The sequence below is a fragment of the Oryctolagus cuniculus genome (genome assembly GCF_964237555.1).
Source record: "Oryctolagus cuniculus chromosome 16 unlocalized genomic scaffold, mOryCun1.1 SUPER_16_unloc_1, whole genome shotgun sequence".
NCBI lineage: Eukaryota > Metazoa > Chordata > Mammalia > Lagomorpha > Leporidae > Oryctolagus > Oryctolagus cuniculus.
Window position 1 is genome coordinate 2,870,978 of NW_027208201.1, and position 25,344 is coordinate 2,896,321.

The 25,344-nt window shown below is 41.2% G+C and overlaps 1 long non-coding RNA gene and 2 pseudogenes across 4 annotated transcripts; 2 read left to right on the top strand and 1 right to left on the bottom strand.

The window, feature by feature from the left end:
* LOC127489058 (vomeronasal type-2 receptor 116-like) overlaps positions 1-25,344 on the top strand; it is a 106,453-nt pseudogene that overhangs the window by 48,863 nt on the left and 32,246 nt on the right.
* Positions 759-25,267, top strand: LOC127489104 (uncharacterized). 4 transcript variants are annotated; one of them, XR_011385722.1, is made up of 4 exons: positions 759-844; positions 2,752-2,891; positions 19,270-19,394; positions 23,835-25,267. It is a non-coding gene; the product is annotated as an uncharacterized lncRNA (long non-coding RNA). The 4 variants fall into 4 exon arrangements; XR_011385723.1 differs by lacking the exon at positions 2,752-2,891 and adding an exon at positions 3,074-3,209 and having other exon boundaries at positions 761-844; XR_011385724.1 differs by lacking the exons at positions 759-844; positions 2,752-2,891 and adding an exon at positions 7,606-7,683 and having other exon boundaries at positions 19,267-19,394.
* Positions 3,704-6,018, bottom strand: LOC127490092 (mRNA export factor pseudogene; annotated as a pseudogene).

A 25,344-nucleotide genomic window follows, 5' to 3' on the forward strand; every position in this document is an offset into this window, starting at 1 on the left:
CACACTCAGATGTGTGTACCTAGTATGCATAGTAAGTAATGTGTGCCTTCCTACCAGTTATGGCCCTAGGTTTCTGGGCCACAGGAAGAGGAAATACAGAGTCACAAGGGCTGAAAACTACACTGCAGAAAAGTTGTGCTCTGAGCATTTTAGGCATGGAAAGCCAAGACACTGTGGCAAAAAATGAGATACATGAAAGATCTCTGTGAGGGAAATCCCAGTGGAAAGAAGGGGCCATCAAAGAAGGAGGTACCTTTCCCTGAAGGGAGGAGAGAAGTTCCACTTTGATTATGGCCTGGTCTAAATGATGTCTGCATTTGTGGACTCAAGAGGCTTCCATAGCCTTGGCAGTTCATACCAAGAGCCTCAGGTGATCACTGAACTCATAAACAAGAGTGTCAATTGTTAAATCAGCAACAGGATTCACTGTGCACTTGCTCCCCATGAAGGACCTCTGTCCTCAATGAGTTGTACTATGAGAATTAACTGTGGAACTAGTCTTCAAACAATACATTATACTTTGTATGTCTGTGTGGGTGCAAACTGTTGAAATCTTTACTTAGTATGTACTAAGTTGATCTGTATATAACGATAATTAAAAATGAATCTAGCATGTGATGGGAGAGGGAGTGGAGGTGCAATGGTTTTGGAGGTGGGAGTGTGGGTATGTGTGGAAAAACCATTTGCTACAATCCAAAGTTGTACTCACTGCCCAGGTGGGAGGGGCATGCTTATGTCATAAGGGGCACTGTGACACAGGCTGGCCTATAAAAGCAGCTGTAGTCCTGGACCCTTACCAGTCACTGGTTCTGATTGCTAGGAGCCTCTCCTAAGAACATGACAGGTAAGCCTCAAATAATTCTTGCCTCCCAATGCCATCTTCCCCCTTATTCCTTATCTTCCCTCCAGCCTGACCCTCCTGATCCTATAGCCCAGGCCATGTGTCTGGTCCTCCACCCCAGCCTGACCCTACTAGCTCTGTGTTTGAGCCTTACCATCCTGCTTTTCCATACTGGCCTCATCCTCCTCCGGGCCCTCCACTCCAGCCCAACTATCCAAGTCAGCCATACCATTGTTACATCCCTTCTGTCCCTTCACACCAGGCAAAAACCCCAGATCCTGCATCTTGGACTCACCCTCCTCCTAGAGCCCCCCCCCCCCATATCTGACTTTCCTTTTCTCCCCCTGGACCCTCCTCTGGGTTCAGTATTTGAGCCTTTTCCTCCTCCTGCTCCTCCATACTGGCCCTACTCTCCCTCTGATCCTGCACCCCAGCCAGGTCCTGCTCCTGCTCCTGCACCTCCTGCTCACACTCCTGGGCTTCCACAAAAGGCTCATCCTACTACTAATTCCTCACTCAAACCTCATCCCCCTTCTCATCCTAAACACCAACCTTGCCCTTCTTCTGTCTCTGAACAGAAGCCCCACCCACCCACTGCTCCCAAGTGCAAGCCTAGCCCTCCTGCATCTAAACACAAGTCGCAGCCTCCTCCAGATGTTCCTCTCAGCCTTCCTTTTCCTTGTGGCCATGATCTCCAGAAATGCTTTCTAACACTTTTTGAACAAAAGCCTCACCTGTCTCCTAGCCTTTTATGAAGACACCACCTTCCTGTCACTGCTCTCCATAAGTCTGGCCTTTCCTCCAGTCTTTCTCCACAGTGCAACCATCCTTCTGTCCAGTCAACATGGTGCCAGCTGTTCATTGCACCTGTACACCAACCTTGCCCTCCTCCTGGTTCCTCACCCTGCTCTCAGTGTCCTCCTGCTTTTCTGTGCCATCCTCGCCTGTCTTCTCATCCTGCCCCCAAGGCTCGCCCTCCTCCTGATCCTCTCTCCCAGACTCAGCACCACCCTCCTTCTGACCCTCCTCTTCACCCTCCTTTTCCTTCTCCCTGCCATCGTATTCACTGTCCTTTTCCTCTACACCAGCTTCACCCTCGTTCTGGTCTTCCCTCTCCACTGCAGCCTCTTTCTGATCCTCTGCTCCAGCCTCACCCTCCTCCTGGTCCTCCTTCCAAGCATCACCCTCCTTTTCTTTCTCTTTATCAGCCACCTCCTCTTTATGTTCAACTCCAGCCTCAAGTTCCTTCTGTCCCTGCACCCTAGCCTGACCTTCCTTCCGGTATGTCATTCCAGCCTCACCCTCCTCCTTATCCTCCATCTCAGCCTCATGCTGCTCCTGCTTGTCACCCTCCTGGCCATCCTCGCCTTTGCTCTGTACCTCGATGCTTGCCTCACCTGTCTTCTGCTTGCCCATCCCAGCCTGACCTTGCTTCTAGTCCTTCCTTCCCTCCTCACTGTTCTTCTCACCCTTCTCCCTAGCCTCACCCTCCTCTTCCTCTACCTCCCTCTTCCCCCACCTCCTTCCTCTCATATCTACATAGCAACTTCAACCTTCTGTGACTACATCCTGTCTGCCCACTTGCTTCCCACACCAGCCTGATCTTCCACACTGTCCTTACCTTCATATGATCTCTCACCTCAGTCTTGCCATGCCTCAGGCCCATCAAATTATAATCCTCTAATCTACCCTCCTCCAAGATCTCCTTATTTTGTCACCCTTTTCCTTCCCTGACAAATGACACTCCTTCCCAGTACCTGACCTCATTTACTCCATGCCCAGCTCTTCAAGACTCTGTTCCTATAATACCTAACCTGCTAATTGCCCTGTGTTATCCTACCTGTTATGCCTCTATGTTATCCCCAACTCCTCCTAACAAATCTACTTACTAGTCTTCTCTACCCCAACAGACCCCCACCCACTTGTGATCCAGTCGCCCTATCCATACCTACTGGTTCACAAATATAATCCTGGAAGGAAGTTTGCTTCCCACTGTGATGGTTTTGGTGAAGCTCACAGTTGTGAAGACTGGACTCCCAGAAACTGGATGGTGGGTATAGGGTGTGGCGCAATGGCACATCACCCCTCAGCTTGAAATACTATTTGGTTCATTACAGGCCCCTTTTTCCATGATCAAATCCTGGTTATGTGACTAAAGTACTTTGCTTTCACCCCACTTGGTTCCTCTTAATAGACTAGAGTACCTTTAACTATTTCCTATTCCCTGAACAGGCAGTTAGATCCTCTACCACCTGATCAATGTGCTTCCATTAGCCTTTACCTTACAACATGGCTAGAGCAGATCAAATTGCAGGAGCACAATGGAGAGAAGACTGAGGGAGATTCATCCCCTCTGTTCCCCAGGAGGGTAAGTTCTGTTGAGTTGCCCTGTGGTAAAGTCAGTGAAAGAAATGCGGACCCTGAGAACTCACCTACAGGGCATGAAGATTCCACTGTAGGTAGATGGGGACCTGTGTGGTTTTTGTTTGTTGTTGGTTTGGTGGGGGGTGTTGGAATTGGGGGGTGGTAGTAGTTGTAGTTGACTTGATCTGGTTGTGCTCAAACTTTGTTGTTCCTTTTAATTCCCAAATGTTTTATAACAAAGTACAGGGTCCATAGACGGTTTTCTAATAATCTTGAATATACATGTTGTTGAATAAGCATGACACAGTCTCTGGCATTGCCCACAGAAATATAACTTTTATAGTAATTTCCATCTCCTTGGAACTTCAGAAAATCCTTGTAGCAGGCGTGCAATGGAGAGAAGGAGTCACTGATTGGCTGGTGAACAATGACATCGTTATCTCCCAGGATAAACTCCATTTCCATATTTCCATCCTTTAAGCTGTCCAATCATGGCACTCAAATGTGTGCAGAGAGGTGTGAAAAATTCTGGACAGTTCTGATGCCTCTGACCTCTAAGCTATACTCTTCTGCTCCCTTATGCAGGAAAATGTAGTCTTTCTTTGAGGGATTAAAAACTGCATGTCCCTTGGACAAGTCATAGCTGCAAGGATAGGCAATCTGTTTCCATTGTTATTGTGTCAGCAAATTGTCCTGTGATTGAGCTGTTCTGAAGCTTTTAGTTTTCTTCTGGCATCTTTGTCCCAGAACTGACAAAACAGGCCCCACAGTTGCAAGGGTACCAAAACTCAAGTGGATTGAAATTCCATTTACTCCATAGAGAACCTGAGGCACTGAAGTGCTGATTCCATTGGATAGATGACATTTAGATATGCAGTTATCTTTGGCTGGATTTGCAATATTGATATAATGATTAGCAACTCTCCTTGCAATAGTTCCCAGGGCAAAACCAGTTGGCTTGTTCTGTTTGTTTATAAAAGTAGCCACATGTCAAGGCTGATGTTTCAGTGGAGTTTTCAATTCCCCTGAATTCAGAAGGTTGATTCTCTTATTGATAGTCAGCCTGTCTCCACAGTTGCTACCATGGTCATACTGTATCATCTGTACAGGAAATCTCTTCATAGTGTTGCAACATCATCATAGGATTTGATAAACAGGCATCCCAAAACTTGAGTCTCATCCAAGCAATTGGTCATCACACATCACACAACTGTAGACTGGGGCTTTGATGAAATGTTTGCTTCCAACAGGAGTATCATGCTGTGCAATCTGTAGCACTTGGTTGTTATTGAGGTCCTAAATTTTGACACTGCTATATCAAAATGCAACACACTGATATGTGTGTGTGTGTGTGTGTGTGCGCGTGTGTATGTATACGCCTCCAAAATCTTTTTCAGCAGATTGGCCTACATGAGGACTTGTCAGCAGGTAACTACTTCCTGCTTCTGCCACACAACCCAAGCCCTGTTCTGGTGGTATCCGGAAGTGGCCCAGTGGCAGAGTCAAATCTGAGGTGCTGGGTCAGGTGAGTTCAGAGCTGTAATGGGACAGAGAATGGAATGGGACACTCAGTCACAAAGTAAGGTCATGACAGGAGGTATTTTCAGTAAAACAGTGCACAAAATATATGCCACTAGGGACTACAGAAGACAGAATGTTTTTTTTTTTTTTAATGCCTATTGTTTACATTTCCTGGAAACACCAACCAACAATGAGGTAGAGAAAGAGACAGAGAGAAATCCAGCTGCCAGTTTTCTCCCCTAAAGTACAAAAGCTACGGCCAAGCCTGGCTGAAGCCAGTAGCCTGGAACAATGTAGAATATGCAGGTGGTCCATTTGCTCTATTCTTTCTTGCTGAGTATACTAATATTATTATAATAAATGCTCTCACAACCATCCTATTTTTAGGCTCATTTCACAGCCACACTAATCCAGAAATGTTTACAATTAATTTTGCTGTAAAAACCCTCCTACTAACAATGTCATTCCTATGAATTTGAGCATCCTGCCCTCAATTTCATTATGACCAACTCATACAACTCCTATGAAAAAGTTTCCTACCTCTTACAATAGCTCTATGCATATGACACATCTCCATACCCTTTATACGTTCAAGCATTCTCCCTCACATATAGAAATATGTCTGACAAAAGAGTTACTTTAATAGAGTAAATAATAGAGGTTTAAGCCCTCTTATTTCTAGAACTATAGGCCTTGAACCTACACCTAAGAACTCAAAATTCTTCATGCTACCTGATACACCAAATTCTATAGTAAGGTCAGCTAAATAAGCTATCAGGCCCACACCCCGAAAATGTTGGTTTATATCCTTCCCATACTAATTAACCCCTTAGTCCTAACTATTATTCAAGTCTCCCTGTTCCTAGGCACAATAATTACAGTATTTAGCTCCCCCTGATTAACCATATGAATTGGCCTAGAAATAAATATATTAGCCATTATTCCAATTTTAATTAACAAAGCCACACCACAATCAACAGAAGGTGAAACTAAGTATTTCTTAACACAAACCACAGCATCAATAATCTTAATAATAGTAATTACACTTAACATTCTTGACTCTTGCCAATGAACAATAATCCACAAAATCACTTTACCCCAATCTTAATTATATTAACATTAATCATTAAATTAGGAATAGCTCCCATTCACTTCTGAGTCCCAGAAGTAACCCAAGGGGTCCCCCTAAAATCAGGACTCATTCTTCTTACATGACAAAAACTAGCACCCCTATCTATCCTTTACCAAATCTCACCATCAATTGACTCAACTTTAACAATGTTAGTAGCCATCCTATCAATTATAGTCAGTGGCTGAGGAGGGCTTAACCAAACCCAACTCCACAAAATCTTAGTGTACTCCTCAATTGCCCACATGGGATGAATGGTAGCCATTATTATATTTAATCCAAATACTATAATTCTCAATCTATTTATATGCTATTAAAAATTCGCATGTTCATAATATTTATACATCACACAAGCACAACTACCCTTTCACTATCACAAATATGAAATAAAACCCCACTAATAGTTTCAGCCATCCTAATTACCTTAATATCACTAGGAGGCCTACCCCCACTAACAGGCTTTATCCCTAAGTGAATAGAGCTAACAAAAAATGGCAATATCATCATACCCACTACAATGGCTATATTAGCACTTCTAAATTTATACTTCTATTTACGCCTCATCTACCTCACTGACAATATTCCCAACAACCAACAACTTAAAAATAAAATGACAATTCGAATCAATGAAACACATACTATTTATAGCCCCACTAATCATTTTATCAACAATATTTCTTCCCCTCACACAAATATTTTCAGTACTAAGCTAAGATTAGAAGGAGTTTATGTTACATAGACCCAGAGCCTTCAAAGCTCTAAGGAAGTAAATTATTCTTAACTCCTGCTTAGGGACTGCAAATTAACGTCACATCTTCTGAATGCAAATCAGGTGCTTTAATTAAGCTAAGTCCCCCTAGATTGGTGGGATCCAACCCCACGAAATTTTAGTTAACAGCTAAATACCCTAATCAATTGGCTTCAATCTACTTCTCCTGCCATAAGAAGAAGAAGAAGAAGAAAAAAAAAAAGAAGGTGGGAGAAGCCCTGGCAGAATTGAAGCTGCTTCTTTGAATTTGCAATTCAACATGAAAATTTCACCTCAGGGCTTGGTAAAGAGGGCTCAACCTCTGTTTTTAGATTTACAATCTAATGCTTACTCAGCCATTTTACCCCTGCTTCGGTTCATTAACCGATGATTATTCTCTACCAACCATAAAGACATCGGAACTCTCTATCTCCTATTTGGATCCTGAGCTGGAATGGTAAGAACAGCCTTTAGTCTGTTAATTCGAGCAGAATTAAGCCAACCAGGAACTTTACTTAGAGACGACCAAATTTATCATGTAATCATCACTGCACATGCCTTTGTAATAATTTTCGTCATAGTGATACCTATTTTGGAAACAGGTTAGTCCCACTAATAACTGGGGCCCTCGATATAGCTTTCCCCCGTATAAACAATAAAAGCTTTTGACTCCTCCCACCATCCTTTCTTCTGTTAGCTTCATGAATAGTAGAAGCCGGTGCAGGTACAGGATGAACTGTTTACCCACCACTAGCGGGTAACTTAGCCCATGCAGGAGCCTTGGTTGATCTAACTATTTTCTCTCTTCACTTGGCTGGGGTGTCCTCTATTCTAGGGGCCATTAATTTTATCACAACTGTCATCAATATAAAACCCCCTGCTATATCTCAGTGTCAAACCCCCTTATTCGTATGATCTGTTCTCATAACAGCCGTTCTTCTTCTTTCCCTGCCAGTTCTAGCCGCTGGCATTACAATACTCTTAATGGGCCAAAATCTAAACACAACGTGTTTTGACCCTGCAGGAGGAGGAGACCCTATCCTCTATCAACACTTATTTAGATTCTTCAGACACCCTGAGGTATATATTCTTATCCTTCCAGGATTTGGAATAATTTCTCATATTGTAACACATTATTCTGGCAAAAAAGAACCATTTGGCTACATGGGAATAGTGTGGGCTATGATATCAATTGGTTTCCTTGGGTTTATCATCTGAGCTCACCACATATTCACAGTAGGAATGGACGTGGATACACAAGCCTATTTCACATCAGCTACTATAATTATTACCATTCCTATGGGAGTAAAGGTATTTATTTGATTAGCAACCCAACATGGTGGAAATATTAAGTGATCCCCAGCCATATTTTGAGCTCTGGGGTTTATTTTCTTATTTACAGTAGGTGGTCTTACAGGAATTGTACTAGCCAACTCTTCCCTAGATATTGTTCTTCAAGACATGTACTACATGGTAGCCCACTTCCACCATGTCTTATCCACGGGAGCTGTATTTGCCATTATGGGGGGGGTTCACTCATTGATTCCCTCTGTTCTCAGGCTACACTCTGGACCCTACTTAGGCCAAAATCCACTTCACTGTAATATTTGTAGGAGTGAACTTAACTTTCTTCCCTCAACACTTCCTTGGACTCTCTGGCATGCCCTTATGATATTCATATTACCCAGATTCCTATACAATGTGAAACACTGTTTCATCAATGGGCTCCTTCATCTCCCTCACTGCTGTAATTGTAATAATTTTCATAATCTGGGATGCCTTTGCCTCAAAGCGAGAGGTAGAAACTATTGAGTTAACCAGTACAAATCTAGAGTGACTTCACGGATGTCCACCCCCATATCATACATTTGAAGAGCCTGCTTACGTAAAAGCCTAGGCCAAGAAAGGAAGGAATCGAACCCCCTAAGACTGGTTTCATGCCAGCTGCATAACCATTCTGACTTTCTCAATAAGATATTAGTAAAACTATTACATAACATTGTTGAAGTTAATTTATAGGTTCAACCCCTATATATCTTTATGGCATATTCATTTCAACTAGGCTTCCAAGATGCCTCATCTCCTATTATAGAAGAATTACTCCACTTCCATGACCACAGGCTTATGATCATTTTTCTAATTAACTCCTTGGCCCTCTATATTATTTCACTAATACTGACTACAAAACTTACCCACACACGCACAATAGATGCCCAAGATGTAGAAACCATCTGAACTATTCTCCCAGCTATTATTCTAATTTGAATTGCACTTCCCTCCCTACAAATCTTGTATATAATAGATGAAATCAATAACCCCTCCCTGACAGTAAAAACCATAGGCCACCAGTGATATTGAAGTTATGAGTACACAGACTATGAAGACCTGAACTTCGTCTCATATATAATCCCAACATCCAATTTAAACCCAGGTGACATATGACTACTGGAAGTTGACAACCGAGTTGTTATTGCAATGGAATTACCAATCCATATATTAATCTCATCAGAAGATGTGTTTCATTCATGAGCCATCCCCTCACTAGGGCTAAAAACAGATGCTATCCCTGGATGCCTTAACCAAGCCACCCTTATCTCAACTAGTCCAGTATTTTTCTATGGCCAATGCTCAGAGATCTGTGGCTCAAATCACAGCTTCATGCCTATTGTTCTTGAAATAGTTCCACAGAGCAGCGGGGAGAGTTGGGACGTCCAGGGCTCCGAGTCCTCACATTGGCACTGGAAGGGGAAGTGAGCTCAATAACCCAAGACATTGGCAGGGAAACGGGGGTTAGAATCTAGAGGGGGGCCGGAAAGTGCAGAAAACTCACTACCGGAAAGAAGGAAAAAAAAAAAAAAAAGCTTGGGGGTTTCTCTTTCCCCTAACCTTGCAAAGGTTGCAAGGCTGCAAGGCTTGAAGAATTCCCAAAAGACAAAGTGCAGGCCCCCTCTCTGGATTTACATATCAACAGGGGAGAGCTAAGGAACTGAGTCACTACAATTCAGTAGCCTAGGCAACCCAGTGGGAGTCCAGAGGAGCCTACGTAGACTCTTTGGGTAGAAGCCAGAGACTGGAAGCTAAATACCATCAATTCTGCACAGCCTTGCTGTGCGGTATTACTTACCCCCTGAATAAAATAAATAAATAAATAAATAAATAAAGATTTACCACGCAAAACATGAGGGTGTCATGTTTGCACACCCTTAATCAGGAAGAACCAAGCAGAGCTCTCAGGCCGCACCCATCTCAAGCCTCCAAGGCTCCTCCAATAGCAGGCAGTCCACTTAACACGGACATAGTATAAAATAAAAAAAATAAAAAAAAACGCACAGTGATGAAAGAAGAATTAACTATGCCAAGCAGCACACACAGAAATCGAGGGAACAAGATCAACGATGACACTATGATGCCTCCAAATAAACAAAACACCCCAAGCCAAGATTATGAAGATGATGAGATAGAAGAAATGCAAGATACACATTTCAAAAAATTTATGATAAGAACATTCAGAAGTTTTCAAAAGAAAATCCTTGAACTACAGAAATCCTTATTGGACAGGATTGAAAATCTCTCTCGTGAAAATGAAATTTTAAGGAAGAATCAAAATGAAACTCAGAAACAAGTAGAACAGGAAAGTGTGATACTGAAGAGAAATCAAAATCAAATGAAGAGCTCAATAGATCAAATGACAAACACATTAGAAAGCCTTAAAAACAGAATGGGTGAAGCAGAAGAGAGAATATTGGACTTAGAAGATAGAGCACAGGGAAACATACAGTCAAACCAAAGAAAAGAAGAGGAAATTAGAAATCTAAAATATATTGTGGGAATCTACAGGATACTATTAAAAAAAACAACATTCGAGTTCTAGGAGTTCCTGAAGGCATGGAGAGAGAGAAAGGATTAGAAGGCCTTTTTAGTGAGATACTAGCAGAGAACTTTCCGGGTTTGGAGAAGGACAGAGACATCCTAGTACAGGAAGCTCATAGAACCCCCAATAAACATGGCTAAAAGAGATCCTCACCACGACACGTGGTAATTAAACTTACCACAGTGAAACATAAAGAAAAGATCCTAAAATGTGCAAGAGAGAAACGTCAGATTACTCTCAGAGGATCTCCAATCAGACTCACAGCAGACTTCTCATCAGAAACACTACAGGCTAGGAGGGAATGGTGAGACATAGCACAGGTGCTAAGAGAGAAAAATTTCCAGCCCAGAATATTATATCCTGCCAAGCTCTCATTTGTGAATGAAGGTGAAATAAAGACCTTTCATAGCAAACACAAATTGAAAGACTTTGTGGCCACTCGTCCAGCCCTGCAAAAGATACTTAAAGATGTGCTACACTCAGAAACACAGAAACACGGCCATCAATATGAAAGAAGGGAAAGGAAGAACACCTACCAGTAAAAGAGCATGGAAAGCTCAAAGCATATACTAGAAAATATCTCCGGGAAAATGGCAGGGCAAAGTCACTAAGTATCAATAGTCACATTAAACATTAATGGTCTGAATTCTTCAGTTAAAAGACACCGATTGGCTGATTGGCTCAAAGAACACAACCCAACTATTTGTTGCCTACAAGAAACACATCTCTCTAACAAAGATGCATGCAGACTGAAAGTGAAAGGTTGGAAAAAGATATTCCATGCCAACAGAAACCAAAAAAAGCAGGTGTAGCCATATTAATATCAGACAACATAAACTTTAATACCAAAACTGTTAGGAGAGACAAAGAGGGACACTATATAATGATTAAGGGTTCAATTCAACAGGAAGATGTAACTATTATAAATGTATATGCACCTAATTACAGGGCACCGGTCTATTTAAAAGATATGTTAAGGGACTTAAAGGGAGATTTAGATTCCAATACAATAGTACTGGGGGACTTTAATACTTCACTCTCAGAAATAGACAGATCATCCGGACAGAAGATCAACAAGAAAACAGCAAATTTAATTGACACTATTGCCCAAATGGATCTAACAGATATCTACAGAACTTTCAACCCTATATCTACAGACTTCACATTCTTCTCAGCAGTGCATGGAACCTTCTCTAGGATTGATCACATACTAGGCCATAAAGCAAGTCTCAGCAAATTTAAAAGAATTAGAATCATACCATGCAGCTTCTCAGACCACAGCGGAATGAAGCTGGAAATAGGCAACTCAGGTAACCCTAGAAAGTATGCAAACACATGGAGACTGAACAACATGCTCCTGAATGAACACTGGGTCATTCAAGAAATCAAAAGAGAAATCAAAAACTTTCTGGAAGTAAATGAGGATAACAACACAACATATCAAAACTTATGGGATACAGCAAAAGCAGTATTGAGAGGCAAATTTATAACAATAGGTGCCTATATCAAGAAATTGGAAAGGTACCAAATAAATGAGCTTTCAGCGCATCTCAAGGACCTAGAAAAATTGCAGCAAATCAGACCCAAATCTAGTAGAAGAGAAATAATTAAAACCAGAGAAAAATTAACAGGATTGAATCCAAAAAAAAAAAAAAACCACTTCAAAAAATCAGCCAAGCGAGAAGCTGGTTTTTTGAAAAAATAAACAAAATTGACACCCCATTGGCCCAACTAACTAAAAAAAGAAGAGAAATTACCCAAATCAATAAACTCAGAGATGAAAAAGGAAATGTAACAACAGACACCACAGAAATAAAAAGAATCATCAGAAATTACTACGAGGACTTGTATGCCAGTAAACAGGAAAATCTGTCAGAAATGGATAGATTCCTGGACACATGCAATCTACCAAAATTGAACCAGGAAGACATAGAAAACTAAATAGACCCATAACTGAAACAGAAATTGAAACAGTAATAAAGGACCTCCCAACAAAGAAAGCCCAGGACAGGATGGATTCACTGCTGAATTCTACCAGACATTTAAAGAAGAACTAACTCCAATTCTTCTCAAACTAGTCAGAACAATCAAAAAAGAGGGAATCCTCCCAAATTCTTTCTATGAAGCCAGCATCACCTTAATCCCTAAGCCAGAGAAAGATGCAGCACTGAAAGAAAATTATAGACCAATATCCCTGATGAACATAGATGCAAAAATCCTCAATAAAATTCTCACCAATAGAGTACAACAACACATCAGGAAAATAATCCACCCAGACCAAGTGGGATTCATCCCTGGTATGCAGGGATGGTTCAACATTCGCAAATCAATCAATGTGATTCACCACATTAACAGACTGCAGAAGAAAAACCATATGATTATCTCAATTGATGCAGAGAAAGCATTTGGTAAAATTCAACACCCTTTCATGATGAAAGCTAGCCAGGACTACTAGGCAACTCTAAGCAAATTGGGTATAGAAGGAACATTCCTCAATATAATCAAAGCAATTTATGAAAAACCCACAGCCAGCATCCTATTGAATGGGGAAAAGTTGGAAGCATTTCCACTGAAATCTGGCACCAGGCAGGGATGCCCACTCTCACCACTGCTATTTAACATAGTTCTGGAAGTTTTAGCCAGAGCCTTCAGACAAGAAAAAGAAATCAAAGGAATACAAATTGAGAAGGAAGAAGTCAAACTATCCCTCTTTGCAGACGATATGATTCTTTACTTAGAGGATCCAAAGAACTCTACTAATAGACTATTGGAACTCATAGAGGAGTTTGACAAAGTGGCAGGATATAAAATCAATGCACAAAAATCAACAGCCTTTGTATACACAAGCAATGCCATGACTGAGAAGGAACTGCTAAGATCAATCCCATTCACAATACCTACAAAAACAATCAAATACCTTGGAATAAACTTAACCAAGGACGTTAAATATCGCTACGATGAGAATTACAAAATCTTAAAGAAAGAAATAGAAGAGGATACCAAAAAATGGAAAAAAACTTCCATGCTCATGGATTGGAAGAATCAACATCATCAAAATGTCCATTCTCCCAAAAGCAATTTATAGATTCAATGCAATCCCAATCAAGATACCAAAGACATTCTTCGCAGATCTAGAAAAAATGATGCTGAAATTCATATGGAGGCACAAGAGACCTCGAATAGCTAAAGCAATCTTGTACAACAAAAACAAAGCCGGAGGCATCACAATACCAGACTTCAGGACATACTACAGGGCAGTTGTAATCAAAACAGCATGGTACTGGTACAGAAACAGATGGATAGACCAATGGAACAGAATTGAAACACCAGAAATCAATCCAAACATCTACAGCCAACTTATATTTGATCAAGGATCTAAAACTAATTCCTGGAGCAAGGACAGTCTATTCAATAAATGGTGCTGGGAAAACTGGATTTCCACGTGCAGAAGCATGAAGCAAGACCCCTACCTTACACCTTACACAAAAATCCACTCAACGTGGATTAAAGACCTAAATCTACGTCCTGACACCATGAAGTTATTAGAGAACATTGGAGAAACCCTTGAAGATATTGGCACAGGCAAAGAATTTCTGGAAAAGACCCGGGAGGCACAGACAGTCAAAGCCAAAATCAACTATTGGGATTGCATCAAATTGAGAAGTTTCTGTACTGCAAAAGAAACAGTCAGGAGAGTGAAGAGACAACCGACAGAATGCGAAAAACTATTTACAAACTATGCAACAGATAAAGGGTTAATAACCAGAATCTACAAAGAGATCAAGAAAATCCACAAAAACAAAACCAACAACCCACTTAAGAGATGGGCCATGGACCTCAATAGACATTTTTCAAAAGAGGAAATCCAAATGCCCAACAGGCACATGAAAAAATATTCAAGGTCACTAGCAATCAGGGAAATGCTAATCAAAACCACAATGAGGTTTCACCTCACCCCAGTTAGAATGGCTCACATACAGAAATCTACCAACAACAGATGCTAGCGAGGATGTGGGGAAAAAGGGACACTAACCCACTGTTGGTGGGAATGCAAACTGGTCAAGCCACTATGGAAGTCAGTCTGGAGATTCCTCAGAAACCTGAATATAACCCTACAGTCGACCCAGCCATCCCACTCCTTGGAATTTACCCAAAGAGTTTAAATTGGCAAACAAAAAAAGCAGTCTGCACCCTAATGTTTATCGCAGCACAATTCACAATAGCCAAGACCTGGAACCAACCTAAATGCCCATCAATGTTAGACTGGATAAAGAAATTATGGGATATGTATTCTTTAGAATACTATACCACAGTAAGAAACAATGAAATCCAGTCATTTGCAATAAAATGGAGGAATCTGGAACACATCATGCTGAGTGAAGTAAGCCAGTCCCAAAGGGACAAATACCATATGTTCTCCCTGATTGGTGACAACTGACTGAACACCAAAAAGGAAACATCCTGAAGTGAAATGGACACTATGAGAAATAGTGACTTGATCAGCATAGCCCTGACTGTTAATGAACAACTTAATACATTATCCCTCTTAGTAGTTTTTTTGTCGGTTCTATTTAATATGACTGGTTTAATTCTGTAATTATCACACAGTTATTCTTAAGTGTTGAAAATTAACTGAAATGTGATCCATGTTAAACATAAGAGTGCGAATAAGAGAGGGAAGAGATGTATTATTTGGGACATGCACAAGCTGACTTGCCCCAAATGGTAGAGTTAGAAACATACCAGGGTATTCCAATTTAATCCCATCAAGGTGGCATGTACCAATGCCATCTCACTATTCCAAGTGATCAATTTCAGTTCACAATTGATCATAATGAAAGGACTAAGAGTCAAAGGGAGCACATAAACAAGTTTAGTACCTGCTAACACTAACCGATAGAATAAATAAAGGGGAGAGTGATCCAACATGGAAAGCGAGATACTCAGCAGACTCATAGAATGGCAGATGTCCTAAATAGCACTCTGGTCTCAGAATCAGCCCTTAAGGCATTCGGATCTGGCTGAAAAGCCCATGAGAGTATTTCAGGCCTGGAAAGCCAAGACACTCTGGCAAAAAGATCTCTGTGAGTGAGATCCCAGTGGAAAGAACAGTTCTTCAAAGAAGGAGGTACCTTTCTCTGAAGGGAGGAGAGAACCTCCATTTTTATTATGACCTTGTCTAAAGAAGATAAGAGTCGGAGAACTCAGAGGGCTTCCATAACCTTGGAAACTCATGACTGGAGCATAGGGAGATTACTGATGCCATAGACAGGAGTGTCAATTGGTAAAGTCAACAACAGGAGTCACTGTGCACTTACTCCTCATGTAGGATCTCTGTCCTTAACGTGCTGTACATTGAGATTTAATGCTATAACAAGTACTCAAACAATATATTTCACTTTGTGTTTCTATGGGGGTGCAAACTGTTGAAATCTTTACTTAATGCATACTAAACTGATCTTCTGTAAAAAAAAAAAAAGAAATTATCAATTCCCAACTTGACACTCACTGGGATTAAACATGACAATAGGTCTGATCTGATTTCATCATCATTTAAAAAAATCATCTATTATTTTTCACTTTATGTTTCTGTGTGTGAGCAAACTGTTGAAATCCTTACTTAATGTACACTAAGCTGATGTTCTGTATATTAAGATAATCGAAAATGAATCTTGATGTGAATGGAAGGGGAGAGGGAGTGGGAAAGGGGAGGGTTGTGGGAGTGAGGGACGGTATGGGGGGAAGCCATTGTAATCCATAAGTCGTACTTTGGAAATTTATATTCATTAAATAAAAGTTAAAAAAAAGAAATAGTTCCACTAAAACACTTTGAAAATTGATCACTATCTATGATTTAAACTTATTATGAAGCTAAATTAGCACTAGCTTTTTAAGCTAGAGAATGATATATAATGAAATGCCACAACTTGATACATCCACATGACTAATCACTACTATTGCTATAATTCTCTCACTATTTGCTCTAATCCAACTTAAGTTTCATAAGTACACCTACCCTATGAACCCCGTGCTAAAGGCATTTTAGTCCACTTCTTTCCCCTCCCCATGAGAAACAAAATGAATGAAAATTTATTCTCCTCTCCCATTACCCCTACAATAATAGGAGTTCCAATCGTAGCGCTAATTATTATATTTCCAACCCTATTATCTCCTACCCCTACTCACCTTATCAATAATTGGTTAGTTTCATTTCAACAGTGATTAGCCCAACTAATTCTCAAGCAAATAATAACAATGCATTCCCCTAAAGGACAGACTTGGTCCTTAATATTAATTTCTCTAATTATATTTATTGGCTCAACCAATCTCCTAGGCCTACTACCCCACTCATTTACACCAACGACCTAGCTGTCAATAAACTTAGGGATGGCTATCCCACTATCAGCAGGGGCTGTAATCACAGGATTCCACTACAAGACCAAAGCATCACTAGCTCATTTCCTCCCACAGCGTATCCCTACCCCCTTATCCCCATACTAGTAATTATTGAAACAATTAGTCTCTTTATTCAACCAATAGTTCTAGCCATACGACTTACAGCTAACATCGCAGCAGGTCACCTACTTATACATCTCATTGGAGGCACAGCGCTTGCCCTAACTCAATTAGTCCTACAGCAGCTGAAATCACCCTTATTATTCTTATCCTCCTCACAATCCTAGAATCTGCCGTAGCCTTGATCCAAGCCTACGTCTTCACACTTCTTGTAAGCCTATATCTACACGATAATACCTAATGACACACCAAATTCATGCTTATCATATAGTTAAACCAAGCTTATAACCACTTACCAGAGCCCTATCCATCCTTCTCAACATCAGGCTTAACCATATGGTTTCACTTTAATTCCCCTACACTTCTCCTGATTGCTCTATTAACAAATCACTCACTATATATCAATGATGATTAGACATCTCATGAGAAGGCACATTCCAAGGCCATCATACTCCCATTGTACAAAAAGGCCTACAATATGGAATGATCCTATTCATTGTCTCAGAAGTCTTTTTCTTTGCAGGCTTCTTCTGAGCCTTCTACCACTCGAGCTTAGCCCCTACCCCAGAACTAGGAGGCTGCTTACCTCCAACAGGCATTAACCACCTGAACCCCCTTGAAGTACCCCTACTTAACACCTCAGTTCGCCTGGCCTCAGGAATTTCAATTACTTGGGCTTGCCACAGCTTAATACAAGGAAATTGTGAAAACACGCAACACTCCTTGGCTATCACTATCCTTCTAGGCATTTATTTTACCCTCCTCCAAGCATCCAAATACTATGAAGCATCATTTAATATTTCAGATGGAGTATATGGCTCAACAAATTTCAGAGCCACAGGATTTCACGGCCTTCATGTGATTACTGGGTCCACTTTCCTTATGGTTTGCCTCCTATGACAATTTAATTTCCACTTCACATCAAATCGTCACTTTGGCTTTGTAGCAGTGGCATGATACATTTTGTTGATGTAGTCTGACTATTCCTATATGTATCAATTTATTGATGAGGGTCTTACTCTTTTAGTATTAATTAGTACATCTGACTTCCAATCAGTTAGTTTTGGTATAACCCAAAAAAGAGTAATTAACCTAATTCTAGCTTTATTAATTAATGTAAACATTTCATTAATTCTAGTGACCATTGCATTTGACTGCCGCAACTAAATATTTACTTAGAAAAATCAAGCCCCTATAAATGTGGGTTCAACCCCATAGGATCAGCGCACCTCCCCTTCTCAGTAAAATTTTTCCTAGTAGCCATTACATTCTTGCTATTTGATCTATAGTGTGTGTGTGTGTGTGTGTGTGTGTATATATATATATATATATATATATATATATATATATACTTGTATTTTGCACAAAACAGAAACCTTAGACCCAAGGATTATCATCAGTCCTGACATGGCTGCATGAAATCCCCAAATTCCTTGAAATGTTATTGTTTTCCTACTTTGACATTTTAATGATTATCCAAATGTGTTAATTTTAATAAACTAAAAGTGTGTGCTATTTAGGAACTTCATATCCTACCATTATTCTGTTGGTACATAAATTGTTGCTGGTGGTGATGGCCTCAGCTGCTGTGGTGTAGGCTGTGGGACTTAAGGTGGGGGAAATTCTCCTTGATTTGAGGAATGCATCAGTCAGGGTCTGTGGATACATAGGAGAGAATGATAGTATGAACTGTGGTACTTGCATCAAAGTGGTATGGACACATGACATTGTCTGCAGCACAATGTGAATTTTATGCATCCCATTGTCTTTCACCACCTGAGACATATAACCAGAAGGAAGGTATATAGGTGGCAGAGTACCACTTGGTGACATCAGAGGTACATAGGCAGCCTGTTAAATATTCTGAATGTTCCCATCTTTAGGGTTGATAGCAAGAGTCTCCCCAGGAATAACTTGTACCAATATAATATGTTGTATCCAGTATTGAGGAAAGGAAGGCCATCTGGCATCTTTCTTGGGATGTCATCGTTTGTGAATAATTAGTAGTATGCTGGGTTGCAATGGTGGTGTTCACATGATAGCTCTCCATGTCCTCAAATGAGCCCCAGCAGCCTTATAACCTCCATTCACTTGTTCATAAAATGATTCTCCACATGACAGAGCTGAACAGCAACCAATGGCCAAGCCCTGCAGGAATATAAACAAATAACATGTAGTCATATGTAATTTTTGTGTGTGAGATAAGCAGAGGGTTTATCTTCTGGGCATCTGTTTCAAAGTGTGAGATGTTTGACTTCCTCCAAAATCTTTTTCAGCAGACTGGCTTACATGAGGCCCAGTCAGCAGGTGACTGCTTCCTGCTTCTGCCACACAACCCAAGCCCTGTTCTGGTGGTATCCTGAAGTGGCCCAATGGCAGAGTCAAATCTGAGGCACTGTGCCAGGTAAGTTCAGAGCTGGAATGGGACAGGGGATGGAACAGGACACTCAGTCACAAAGTAAGGTCATGACAGGAGGTATTTTCAGTAAAACAGTGCACAAAATACATGCCACTAGGGACAACAGAGGACAGAGTGGGTATTTTAAATGCCTATTTGTTTACATTTCCTTGAAACACCAACTGACAGTGAGGTAGAGAAAGAGACAGAGAGAGAGTTCCAGTTGCCAATTTTCTCCCCCAAAGGACAACTAGGACCGAGCCAGGCTGAAGCCAGAAGCCTGGAACTCCATGTGAGTATTCAAGGTATGTTACACGGGTCAGAGGTCTGCATCAGAAGAAGATAAGCCAGATGTGAACCTGGCCCTCTGAAAAGTCCACATGAGCATAAAAACATTGCATAGGTGTTCTTGGGAAGAAAGGCAGAAAGAATGTCACACCACAGGGCTGGACACAAAGAAAGGAATTCTGAAATAGTTGTTCCAGAGAAATAATGTGTTCAATAGTGCTCCTTCCAAATGGAAAGGCACATGGAATCAAACATGTCCACTGCAACCGAGTGAGGAAAAGCATTACCAAGTACATAATGAGGAAGGAGCACAGGCTTAGGGTCAGTGTTTGAGGGCTTTTAAGCTAGTTTTATTCCTTCCTACCTAGCAGTCCTGGTGCTGTTTCCTTTAAAATGCCCTGTTTTAAACATAGTATGTGGATCCACTAAGGTCACCAAAATATAAAGAAATGGAATTTCCCAGAAACACACACAAAAAGAAAATAGAGTCATTGAATATTGAATGGTTGTGAAAATCACACTGAGTGATGGAGAGCCAAAGGACTGTTCTATGTGGATTGTTCCAAAATCATATTGGAAAAATCATTTGGAATGTTTGCACAGATGAAATATATCAATACTGAAATGTATCAATGGCATTTTTTGAGTGTGGGACATTGAAATACCACTAATTAATGGTATTTTATGACAGATGAAGAGGGATCCAGTACACAGAAACAGAAAGGAAATTGAAGATTTCAGAGGGTAATGCAGAGTAGATGAATGGGTGTGAAAAACTCCAAGTTACTGAGAATATGAACAGGAAAAGATCATGCTCTCTATATTGTTGCATAATAAGATCATTATAAAATGGATATCAATGTTTTGACAGAAGGGAAACAGTCTAGATTTGTGTGTGTTTGGGTATGTGTGTGTGTGTGTGCGTGTGCATGCATGCATGTATGTGCACTCATGCTGACAATAGGCAGAGGGGTTTTGGGATATGGGTACCTAACTTGAAGATAAGGTAACTTCTGCAAATCATTTATAGCCCATTATTGATGCATGTGAGTATCAGCAATAAAGCAGGTCCCACCTGTGTGGTATGAGGGAAAGGTATTCTGTGGTGGGATCCAAGGTGGGCAACTCTACAACATAGAGGCTAACATGACACCAGGCTTATGTCACACAGAAGGCTACATTATAGTCCCCAAAGACAAGACTGATAGGTGAGATATCAGGGTAGAAGGTTAATAAAAAGAAGTATGTGGGTGCAGTAGAGTGTAGAATATGTTTTGAAAGATTTCATGTGAGCTCATGTAAGCAAATGTTGGGAAGCTGTCCTCAAATCAGGTTTAAAGGAGGCATCCCGTGGAGCTGTACTCAATGCATAGAATCAGAGTTGTTCCATACAATGCATGTTTCAAATGCATTCCTTCCTGATATAAGTACATCCTGAACTATACTTGTTCTTCACAATTGTGTGAGGAAAGAAACAAGTGGAGTATATAGTGAGAAAGGACACACATGAGTTGATGTTTAGGGGTTTATTAAAGCAGAGCTGGCCCACCCCTTCATAGAAGTTGTACTGGTACTAGCATTAAAATAACCTCTTTTTAAACATATTTATTTCAGAAAGAGAACAGATTTCATTTAGTTCATATATACAATTTTAAAATTGCAATGATTCTTCCCACTTTCACTGACTCCTGCTTTCCCTCCCTCCTTCTTCCTGCCTTTTTCCTTTCAATATTATTTATTTTTTGAAAGCAAGAGTTAGGAAGAGAGAGAGAAAGAGAGATCTGCCATCTAATGGATCACTTCCCCGATGGCCACGATGGCTAGGCTGGGCCATGCCAAATGCAGGAGCCAGGAGTTTCATCCAGGTCCCCCACATGGGATATCACAGTCCAAACACTTGAGCTAATCTCTGCTGGTTTTCCCAGGCCTTTAGCAGTTGTTGCACACAGGACATTAACCAGAACCCATATGTGATGCTGGTGGCCACACAACACTGAACCCCATACATTCAATTCACTTCATGCTCATCAGTTTAATTCTGCACTAATTAAGAATTCAACAAGAAAAATACAAAGACCACTGTTGTACAAAAGTAGATAAGGATTATTAAAAAATTATCAAATATAAAGCTGTCAGTTTCACTCATATACATTAAAATAGGGGGTACAGATGACCCTTTCATATGTTGATTTCATTTCCTTTGGATAAATTCCCAAGGGTGGAATGACTGGGTCAAATGGTAGATCTATTTTCAGATTTTTGAAGAATCCCCATACTGTCTTCTACAATGGCTGTACTAGTATACATTCCAACCAACAGTGGACTAGTTACCATTTCTCCCACATATGCACAAGCACTTTTTCTTTTTCCTTTTAAGTTTTGTTGATATCCATTCTTTTGTTTTTAATTTTTTTAAAATTTTTTGACAGGCAGAGTGGACAGTGAGAGAGAGAGACAGAGACAAAGGTCTTCCTTTGCCATTGGTTCACCCTCCAATGGCCGCTGCGGCCGGCATGCTGCAGCCAGCACACCATGCTGATCCGATGGCAGGAGCCAGGTACTTATCCTGGTCTCCCATGGCGTGCAGGGCCCAAGCACTTGGGCCATCCCCCACTGCACTCCCTGGCCACAGCAGAGAGCTGGCCTGGAAGAGGGGCAACCGGGACAGAATCCGGTGCCCCGACCTGGACTAGAACCCGGTGTGCTGGCACCGCAAGGCAGAGGATTAGCCTAGTGAGCTGTGGTGCCGGCTGATAGCCATTCTAACTTAGGTGATAAGAAATTACTTGTTTCATTGAGTACAGCTCCATGGGATGCCTCCTTTAAACCTGATTTGAGGACGGCTTCTCAATATTTGCTTCCATGAGTTCACATGAAATTTTATTTGCATTTCCATGATGGTCAGGGACCCTGAGCATTTGTCCATGTGTCTGTTGTATTTCATCCTTTGAAAAATGCCTTTTCATTTCCTTTGCCCATTTATTCACTGGGTTATTTGTTTTGTTGTGGTTCAGTTTCTTTTTTTTTTCTTTTTTCTTTCTTTTTTTTTTTTTTGACAGGCAGAGTGGATAGTGAGAGAGAGAGACAGAGAGAAAGGTCTTCCTTTTGCCATTGGTTCACCCTCCAATGGCCGGCATGGCTGGCGTGCCATGGCCGGCACACTGCAATAATCTAAAGCAGGAGCCAGGTGCTTCTCCTGGTCTCCCATGGGGTGCAGGGCCCAAGTACTTGGGCTATCCTCCACTGCCTTCCCGGACCACAGCAGAGAGCTGGCCTGGAAGAGGGGCAACTGGGAAAGAATCCGGTGCCCTGACCTGTACTAGAACCCGGTGTGACAGCGCTGCTAGGTGGAGGATTAGCCTATTGAGCTGGGGCGCCGGCCTGGTTCAGTTTCTTGAGCTCCTTATATGTTTTATGTCTTAATTGGTTATCAGGAGGATAGTTTTTAAATATTTTCTACCATTCAGCCTGATTCCTTTTCTCTTTGTCGAGTGTTTCCTTTGCTGTTCATAAACTTCCTAGCTCAAGCTAAGAAGTTTAGAGCTTCTTCTGGATCTCACACGTGGGTGCAGGGGACCAAGGACTTGGGTGATCTTCTATTGCTTTCCCAGGTACATTAGCAGAGAGCTGTATCAGAAGTGAAGCAGCTCAGTCTCAAACCTGTGTGCATATGGGATGCTAGCATCACAGGCAGAGGTTTAACCTGCTACACTACAATGCTGATGTCATCTATTTGCCTTTTGTAATTCATCCTTTGAAAAATGCCTATTTATGTCCTTTACCCATTTCTTCACTGGATTGATTGTTTTTTGTATACTGAGTTTCATGGGATCCTTATTACTCCTACATACTAATCCTTTATTAGCTGACTAGTTTGCAGATATTTTCTCTGCTTCTATCAGTTGTTTCTTCATGTTGCTGTTTCCTTTGCTGTTCAAAAGCTCCTTAGTTTGATGTAACCCCATTAGCTTATTTTCCTTTTATTACCTGTGTATCTGGCTTCATAATGACATAGAACATGGCTTTTAATGTGACAGATTGAAAACAAATATGCATTGTGTGTGTGTGCTTCATGCATGCATGTTGACAATAGGCAAATAGGTTTTGGAAGGTTTTCAACATGGAGAAATTTCTGACTCTTTCTCACATCTTTTATAGGAAATGAATGATGAAGGTGAATGCTACCAATGAAGCACCTATCAACCTGTATGGTATGAAGGAAAAGCATTCTGAGGTGATAAAAAGGTGTTACATTGTGCGACACAGAGATTGGAAAGCTGCAGTACATACATAAGATGAAGCATTCAAACAGAACTGAGAAGCAAGATATTGGTGGTCAAGATTGTATAAAGGAAAGTGTGAGTGGTGGCGTAGGGTTCCAGTGAATTTTGGAAATTTCATGTGAGCTCATGTAAGCAGACATTGGGAAGACATTCTCTGAAACAGGGAAGATCCAGGCCATGGCTCCAGGACACAAAGAATTAGGAGGTTGTTCCATACAGTGAATGTGTTCAACAGTATTCCTTCTGATGTAAGGGCAGCCTGAAATATGCTTGTACTGTACAGGTGAGTGAGTGAGAGGATGAAACATATGAAAGCTGGGGCCGGTTGCTTCTTTGAGGCAGTTGTACAAGTGCTTGTGTTAAAATGACAGGATATGTGACTGAATTAAGTTCACAAATAGATAAACAGGAAAATGGAGAGTTTCATCTACTTATGTATTGATAGGCTTGTTTATTTGATTAGCTAGAAACATATTGGCATTGAATTTTATTTCTGCAGGGCCACCTTGTGCTCCCATGGAGATCTCTTCCATTATTCTTAAATGTTTCAGTTCACCCACTCTTGACTTGGAGCTGTCTACTGCTCTTAAACCCAGGTCTTTCTTCCTTTCAGTCATGGTCAATACTGCCCTCAGGCATTAGAGGGTGCCTGAGGCAAAGGGTGGATTTGCACATGCCTGCAAGACTGCAGTGAATGCACCTAAGGGGGTTGAGGATGGGTCCAAGGGCTCCTAATTGTGGAATCTCTCAGGTCAGCTCCTCCATAATGACATCTGAGGTTCACAGAGACCTACACATCTGCCATAACGAGTGCCCCCACATTGATCTTCACACAAAGTCAGGAGCCTCAGCACTGCGAGCGCAGGTTTCCCATGAGAGGACAGAGGCAGGAACCATGTCCTGTACAGGAATATGGGTCATGTGCATGAAGAGTGAGAAGAAGCCCCAACCTGCCTTGCTTCTTTGGTGCAGAATATGAGGCTATGGGGCTTTATGTGTGCTGCTCCCAAGGGCTGAACTGCAGAGGAGAAAAGTGTGTTTGTGCCACTGCCCCATGTCAACTCCTCACTGCTCTGCAGCTCAACAGGCCCTACCAGGTTCTATCCCAAGTTGTGAGACCTGGAGAGGAGTGGGGATGGGTGAGTGGAATGTTCCCCTGGGGAATCGTGAATAGAGAGAATCCTTCTAGCTTCTTCCCCACCATTTTGGTGAAACCTAGTAATCCTGCAGTGTAAAATAAATCTAATGTACCTTGTCTCCCTTGGGCTGGAAATTTACATCTTAACTTGCACAGTATATTGTGGAATATTTTTTTTCTGGAATAGGAAGTCTTACTTCACTAAGACTCCAGCATTTGAAGAGGGAGTTAATTTGTTTGTTTTCCT